We start from the raw sequence: 8,278 nt of genomic DNA, 5'->3' as shown, positions 1-8,278 counted from the left end.
CTTTCCGATTTACTCAAGCAATTTTTAGGTAAAATTAACATTAGTCCAAAGAGGGATCGTATTTTAAACTATTTTCAAGTTTTCAAATTTTGACACTAAGACGTGAATTAATCAATTAGGTATTAATTTTGAGCGGTACGAGGGTGTTAATCCTTCCTCGTATGTAACCGACTCCCGAACCCATTTCTGGATTTTTTTGTAGACCGAAAAATATTATTTTAACAAATTAAACTTTTTATTAAAAAGATCAAGTTTCAAGGTGATCCGATTACACCTTATATAAAAAAGATTAGTAGTAACTCTCATTTTTCTTTTTCTTTTTTAAATCAAAGTTGACATTTTCAAAAAAAAAAAAAAGATTTCAACAACCACATCATTTTTCCATTAACTAGTTGGTGACCATAAATTAAATATGTGGGTGACTGAAAGGGAAGAAAATCAATAATTAAATAAACATTTTGTAACTTTTCACTATTAAATGATAAAAAATACCAATAATTAAATTATTATCAATGTAGTTTACCCTTTTCTTTTTAACGTTAGCTTTGCCGGATTAGTTTTACTTCTTTAAAAATGTCTCACAAAAATATATGCAGATAAATTATGTATTGATTTATCTTTTTAATAAAATTAATTCATGCTTCGATTGAAATAAAAATATATAAAATCATATTTTAATAATGAAATCTTTTAATTTCACAAACAAAATTAAAAGGTTGTCACATGTATTTAATTAATAATTTAAAAAATAAAAGGTAAATTATAGTGATTAAATTATGAGTGAATTTTTATTTTAGTCACTTAATTAAAGTAAGTTATAATTTGGTCACTAAATTATTTAAAAATTTTATTTAAGTCATTAAATTTTTCAAAAGTTTTTATTTAAATCATTGGGTTGTTAAGATTTTTTTTTTAAAAAATTCTACCAGCAAGCTCCAAAAGACGATTCAACGACTGGTACAGTAACTCAATACCAATTGATGAATAGAAGCACATACCTTAGATCCAAGTAAATTTGATGGTTAGTGTCGAAGATCACAGAAAAAAGTTGTTTGAATTTTAGTTCATAGATTTGTAGGGAAAAGAGAGCTTTCGATTGATGCAAACAATGCTAATAGAAAAAGCCATAGTAGCGATTTAACAGATCAATGACTTAATTAAACGAAAACTTTTGAATAATTTAATAATTATATTATAACTTTTTTAATTAAGTGACTAAAACAAAAACTTACTCATATTTAATAAATAATGATATAATTTATCCAAAAATAAAATATCAATAGTTTAGCGACTTGTTTTTATAAATACATATACCGACTTTTTAATCCTACTTTGGAATTAGAAATCTCTACTACTAGTACTAATGTATTAAATAATAAATTTATTAACATAACTCTATTTTTAATAAAGTAACATAAGTACATAAATTTATATATTTTAGACTATCAAATATAAATTCTTCATTTACAATTCTATATATATAAAAAGAAGGAATTATATGAGATTGTAATTTTACATTATCACTGTCTCTTTCCAATAAGAGAATGACAAAACAGATTTTCGCCTTTTTTTTAGCATTTTTAGTTGGATTTGGAATTTTTAGAAGGAAAAAATTGGAAATCTAAGAGAAAAAATCTTATTTATCATTCTCTTATTGGAAAGGGATAAGAATAATTTAGAATCATAATTTCATATAATCACTACAGCAAAACAGACTTTTAGCGGCGTTCTTTTAGACCTATAAGCGCCGCTAAAACAATTTGTAACGTTTTTATAAGCACTGCAAAAAACGCCGCTATAGATGACGTCGCTAAAATTTGCAACGTTTATGTGAAAAAAATGCCGCTAAAGGTCATGACCTTTCACGGCGTTTTTACCTAAAACGCCACTAAAAGTATGACCTTTAGCGGCGCTTTTATAAAAAACGCCGCTAAAAAAAAGACCTTTAAAAAAATTATTTTAATTAAATAAACATTTATTTAGGATAAATATTATATTAGGTTTTATTTTTGAACTTCAAACTATATATTTTTAAGTATAAATTAAAAAAATTATTGTTTAAATTAAATTTTCTATGAAAATTTTAACTTTAAAACTAAATATAAAAATTGGTGAATTTAAATTTAGAATTTAAAATAATAAATTAATAACACAATTAGAATATAAAAGTTAGAACTCAAGTTATCTTAAATATTAAAATAAAAAATATATAATCAAAACTAAAATAAATAAATAAAATTAGATTAAATATAAAGATATAAATAAAATATAGCAAGTCCAAATACATCATCTTGTTTGCGAACCTAAACAACATTGAAAATTGGAAATTTGGTCTTTTATAAAAAGACAAATTGCTAAGTTTTGAACTAGGAATTCTAATACCTCGGAGGACAATGCAAAGTTTAAAGCTTCATAAACTACACTCTCATCAGGACAATATGCCAATGAACCTACAAACAGAGGGGAAAAAATATTATAGATTTGAATAGTCTGCAAGTGTCTAAAGGATTTTTGTACACTACTCCAATCTGTTAATGCAGAAGTCATTGAAAAGGCTGTGCATAATATGTACCTACAACATACAAAATAATGTAACGTGAAACCCAAATCCGTTAACTACAAAATTGCAGGAAAAGAGAGAACAACTTAATATTTCGGTTAATTTGGTTGGTTTTCATTAACGAAACAAAATTAACCTTCAACTTTTTTAATGGATGATTCTACATATCCAACTAAAATATCAGAACAAATCAAAATCTACAAGCACAATACAATGAAGATATTAATCACCATCAGATGTTAAATTAACACATACTAAAATTTCAAAAAAAATAAAATGAAGGTATAAAAACTTAACAGGACTAATCCAAACTAATAACCAAAATAACATTCAAATATCAAATTTTCTTAAAATCTCTTCTGTTAACCAAACTGAATTTTTTATGGTTAACCAACAAACCGAATTTGGTCAGTTAATTCAGCTAAAAATAAAAGAATATTAGCAACAAATTATAAATTGAATTCAGGACCATGTCAAATTTTCCTAGAAAACAGCTTCTAGTCAATAAAAATTTTGAGAAAGCAGTCCAAAAACTCCAACACTCAAACAAACTACATATGTAAACTACATACAAATTGTTTAAGATAAGGATTGATGTATCAGTATCTTAACCTCAGTTTTCTTCAAGTAACCAAGTTACATACACTCAACACCTCAAACAGATTATGAAGGTATAACCTTGTAATGACTTACCTTGATTGCAGCACCAAAACATGACTCAGCAGTTGTACTACTCTGAAACATTGTTGGGATGTTTTCAAGCAATAGTTCTAAATGCTGGCGGTACTCAATCCTCGGAACAAAAAAAACCAAGTCAGTACAAATACTACTTTCTACACTTTAAATTTTATTATATTTAATAAAACAACATTGTTCAAGATTGGAGACAGATGTCTTAATTCTGAAAAAAGCCAAAGTTCACATGTCTTAACTAATTTTGAAATATAAACTTTCGTATCATTTTCAATTTATGAAAATTACAAGATCAAAAGCTGGATGTTTTCTGACGCTCAAGTTTCCACTGGCCTTCATCTTCTTGTATTTTAATTAATCAAGTATACCACAACCAAAGTCCTTTAATAGAACCTTAAAAAACATGTATACCATAAAAATTAAAAGGATAATTACAGATGGTGACACTATGATCCATTTTTACAGCTAATATATAAAACAACGCTATATATATATTATATAAAAACCAATTGGTAGCAAGGGATTACAGGAAAGAGTTAGTAAAATCACTTGCCATTTCAGCTGCTCTTTCCTAAATAACTACACCTTCCGATTCCACTTTATACCTTCCTACTCCATGTTCTTCTTGCAACCTAGAACAATCCCAAACAAAGCCCAGTCTTTTATTTGACAATAAATGTTGTGTGCAGTGAACGGAGCAGCCACTATTTTAGAAAATAAGGTAATATTTCCTTGGAATGAAAATACTAAGAAATTGTCTTTCAAGATTTCCTATATTAGAAAGAGAATGGAAGAAAATGTATAAATGGGGCACTTACAGCATTTTCATCTATATTCATAACTTCTGATACTGATGATGAATTTTTGGATCTCTCTTTCTGTTTCTTCTCTGGATCATAAAATTAAATAACGTTTCTATAAATTTAAAATATCACAAAAGCCCTTTAATGACCGACACATGTAAAGAACAGACAAGAGTTGCAAAGGAGAAAAAAAAAGGAAAATAGATAATAAATGCAACAGATAAATTACCTCTGCCAGGAACCATACAATCCTCTATATTTAATTTTGTCTTAAACTCTTGCCTGGCATCACTTCTTAACTTATCAACTGTGTCTTTGACACTAATGCAACAAATGGAAAGCAGAAAACAGCAATGAGGAATAAAATCCATAAGTTTTGATTTGTATATCTATTATAGCTTCAATAGTTATTCAGCAAATAAAAGTCCTTCAGTAGTCTCCATACCTGAATTGCATTTATCCGTTTCCTTTTGATATTGTGATGCTAACTTCTTAGCCCCGAGTAAAAAAAAACATTTATGTAAAAGATTATAACAATTAAGCATTAGTGACATACCACTAACGATTAAAATAAAATAAAACATACATGTAACAAATAAATTGTTGGTTAGAAAAAGTTGTAAAAAATGAAAAAAGAAATGCAGTCAACTGGCTCACTGTAAACTTAATTGCAGACTTTGAATATGCCATAAAACATAAATAAAATCCAATATTACCCTGAAATGAAATCATTTGCTAGATGAAGGCAGTGGTTTTTTTTAATGCAATACAGAGGGTTATTACATTTAATGTTACATTCACATCCAAATTACTCTCAGATAAAAAAATACCACAACATTAATTATCAAACAATTCCAACCAAAGCAGTTCATCTTGCATATCAAAACCAGAGTTACTACTTTATCTTATGTAAGTGTTATTTCACAATATCGGTCATTTGCAATCAATCTTAAAAACATGGCTTAGTTATGCAATTGTTAGATAGCATCCTGGTAAAAAAAAACATTGTTACATTAGCAATCAATCATTATTGAAAAGAAAACAAAAGTGAAAATCATGTGATTAGCAATCAAACATTGTTACATCAACAATCAATCATACTAAGTATATATACATGCTGAACACATACTGGTATTCAAAACTCACATCAAATCAGTGTAACATAGTGTTATACTTTAACGTATAAGATGATCAAGCATGCCAACAAGAAGTTTCAAAGCATCAACTGCAATGCCTAGATAAGGTAAACTTCATTGGATATTTAGCAAGGTTAGGTTTCTTGATTAGTACATTACTAATGTTTTACAGATGCAATGCCTAATTGGCAGATTACACGACACGAATACATGAATGTCTCAAATTTTATATAAAATAAATTGAACATGATATGATATGGTAAAGAACCCAAACACAATAGGATATACGAAATGCTGTTAAATAAGTAAACTAGCACTAGCAGCCTATGGATTGAGGAAAAATCAAAGATAAGGGAGCTATGCAATCTCACCATACCTTTTCAAGCTCCTTTTCGCAGGCATCATCGTATAGTTTCGGCTTTTCTTCGGGTGGCAAACCGGCACCATCGACATCTGGCGAGTTCAACGAGATGATCGAAACTCCGAAAAGCAACCCCATCATATTTGTTTTAAAGTAAAGCTTCAAGTAGTTTGAGCTAAGTTCACAAAGATCTCGGGAAATTGATTCATTTCCCTGTTAAGTTAAACTAAACCGAAGTTCGACATTGTCATCCCAGTTTATACGTAGATTTAAAAGGACCATGAGTCAAGTATGATAATGAATGTGAAATGCGAATTTTTTATATTAGTTTATTCACATAACAAAATATTAGAGGTGGAAGACTAGACTGCAGTAAAACAAGACTATTAAAGCCTATATTGACATTAAAAAGCTAGCAATAATCACTAACCTGTAAAAACAGATCAGTATGGGATTTTCTTTCATATAAAATTACTTTTGCCTCAGCTCCTACCCCCTTAAGAGCTTCTACAAGGTTTATACTGCACAGTAAACATCAATGTCAAGAAACAATACACTTGTTTCTGTGAAAAATAGCAGTAAACCCATTGCAGCAGGATGATGTCTGTTCATGAAAATACATTCACTACAGAGCACAATCTGGCAGAATCATTCCAATTGCAATCGTTATTACTTAATACATCTTATAATTCCAGAATAAAAATATAGTAATGGAATTAAATAGAAGTAAACGAAGGTATTAAATGGTTAACATCTAGGTGCTATATCCGATAGAACTTAGTTACCACTGTGTCAACAGGCATTCTAACCTGGCATCTGATGGTATTGAATAATCTGAAGTTCCATGAAAAAGTTTAATAGGAGGAAGAAAAGAAGCAGTTTCTCTATTGCGTGGATCTTTTATTCTAACTTCAGGAGAAAATTGTTCAAAGGATTCTTCCCCTTCCATGATGCTGTAACATTGAAACAGAGCTTTAGCTGGCCAATAAATGGTACTTGGGGTAGTAAAAGGAAAATAATAAGCATAGAAAGAATAGTTACCAGAAAAATATTATAGGGACTATACCTTAAAAAGATGGAACGATAAAGGTGTCGATTGTGAAAATGGTCGACCAAATTAAATAAATTGTACCTATTCACAATTTAAACAGGAATAAGCACATATTTGGGTACAACTAGCAATCTATTTATACAATTTAACAGGGGAATAAGACCATATAATGTACAACTATCAATCAACAGAAAAGGATTAACTGGTTCCATAAGAAAACGAGATGATCGGCTTTTCTCTCTTCTTCTTCCTCCTCCTCCCCCTCTTCTCTTCCTCCTCTTCTTCTTCCTCGTTCTCCTTCTCTTCAACTTCCATTTGTAAAACCTAGAATCAAAAGAAACCCTAACAGATCGAGAGAAAAGGAATATCTATGGTGGGTGAATTCAGTGCAGTGAAATGAAAAGGAAAAAGAAGTGTGATTGGTGTAGGTGTATTGACTTGGTGTTGCTGGAAATGGGAAATTTGGAGGCAAATTTTGAGAGTTATTTGGGGGATTTAGGGGCACGACTGAGATGAGAATAACAGGGAGTAACGAGCGGGTAACCAAAAATTGGGGATTTTAATTTTCTCTTTTGCGGCGTTTCCACTAAAAACGCCATTATAGATCAATTTTTTGTGGCGTTTTACTTAAAAGCGCCACTATTGTTTAATTTTAAATTTTTTTTCATTTTTAATATATTTTTTTCTATTTTTTTCTTTTAAAATTTTTGTGTTGAACTTATTATTTTTTGAATTTTTTTAATTTTGAATATTGAACTTTTTAATTGAAATATGGACTAAATTATTAATTATTATATATTAAGATTTTTATTTTTTATTTTTAAATTTTATATTTTTTTTGAAGATTTTTATCATTTTTAAATTAACATATAAAATACAAAAGGAAACTTTAAGAGAAATAAAATGGAATCGATGAATTAAAAAAAATAAAAAATGACACAACAATACAAGCATTAATCTTTTAAGTATGGTCCGCATTAGTTGTTTATACACATTTTAAAAAATAAATACATCAATATAATACATTATTTAATATATAATTTACAAAACATTAATCAATCTAAGCCTTAAACCCTTACCCCCTAAACCCTAAATCATAAATATAATCTCTAAACCTTAAAAACCTAACACTTAACCCCTAACCCTTGCCCCTTAAACCCTAACCCTTAAACCGTAATCCATACTCCCTAAACCCATAATTCATAAACCTTAAAATAGTAACTCATACACTTTAAACCCTAAACCATATACCTTAAACCATAAACCATAAACTATAATGATAATTAATTCAATATTTTAAACTTAATACTATCTCTTTTATAATTATATAAGAAAATATTTATCATATAAATTAAAAAACAATAATTAATCTAAACCCTAAACTCCTAATCCCTAAACCCTGAACCGTAAATCCTAAAATATAAACCATAAACCATAAACCACTAACCCTTAACCCTTAACCCTTAACCCCTAACACCTAAATGACCTTAAACCCCAACCCTTAAACCACCCTTAAACCATAATCCATAAACCCATAATCCATAAACCTTAAAATAGTAACTCATAAACATTAAACCCTTAACCATATACCGTAAACCCTAAACTATAATGATAATTAATTGAATATTTTAAAATTAATACTATCTCTTTTACAATTATATAAGAAAATATTTA

The 8,278-nt window shown here is 28.5% G+C and overlaps 1 long non-coding RNA gene across 11 annotated transcripts; it reads right to left on the bottom strand.

Moving 5' to 3' along the window:
• Positions 1–2,225: 2,225 nt before the first annotated feature.
• On the bottom strand, positions 2,226–7,173 carry LOC121210974 (uncharacterized). 11 transcript variants are annotated; one of them, XR_005906295.1, is made up of 10 exons: positions 6,808–7,169; positions 6,620–6,685; positions 6,363–6,506; positions 5,984–6,074; positions 5,564–5,645; positions 4,502–4,547; positions 4,286–4,377; positions 4,072–4,142; positions 3,254–3,885; positions 2,226–2,450 (listed from the first exon to the last, which is right to left on the bottom strand). It is a non-coding gene; the product is annotated as an uncharacterized lncRNA (long non-coding RNA). The 11 variants fall into 11 exon arrangements; XR_005906294.1 differs by having other exon boundaries at positions 4,502–4,544; XR_005906293.1 differs by having other exon boundaries at positions 5,569–5,645.
• Positions 7,174–8,278: the final 1,105 nt, after the last annotated feature.

The sequence above is a fragment of the Gossypium hirsutum genome, chromosome A12 (assembly GCF_007990345.1).
Source record: "Gossypium hirsutum isolate 1008001.06 chromosome A12, Gossypium_hirsutum_v2.1, whole genome shotgun sequence".
In the NCBI taxonomy this organism is placed as follows: domain Eukaryota; kingdom Viridiplantae; phylum Streptophyta; class Magnoliopsida; order Malvales; family Malvaceae; genus Gossypium; species Gossypium hirsutum.
The sequence above is the reverse complement of the archived record's forward strand: the minus strand, read 5'-3'. Positions and strand labels throughout refer to the sequence as shown.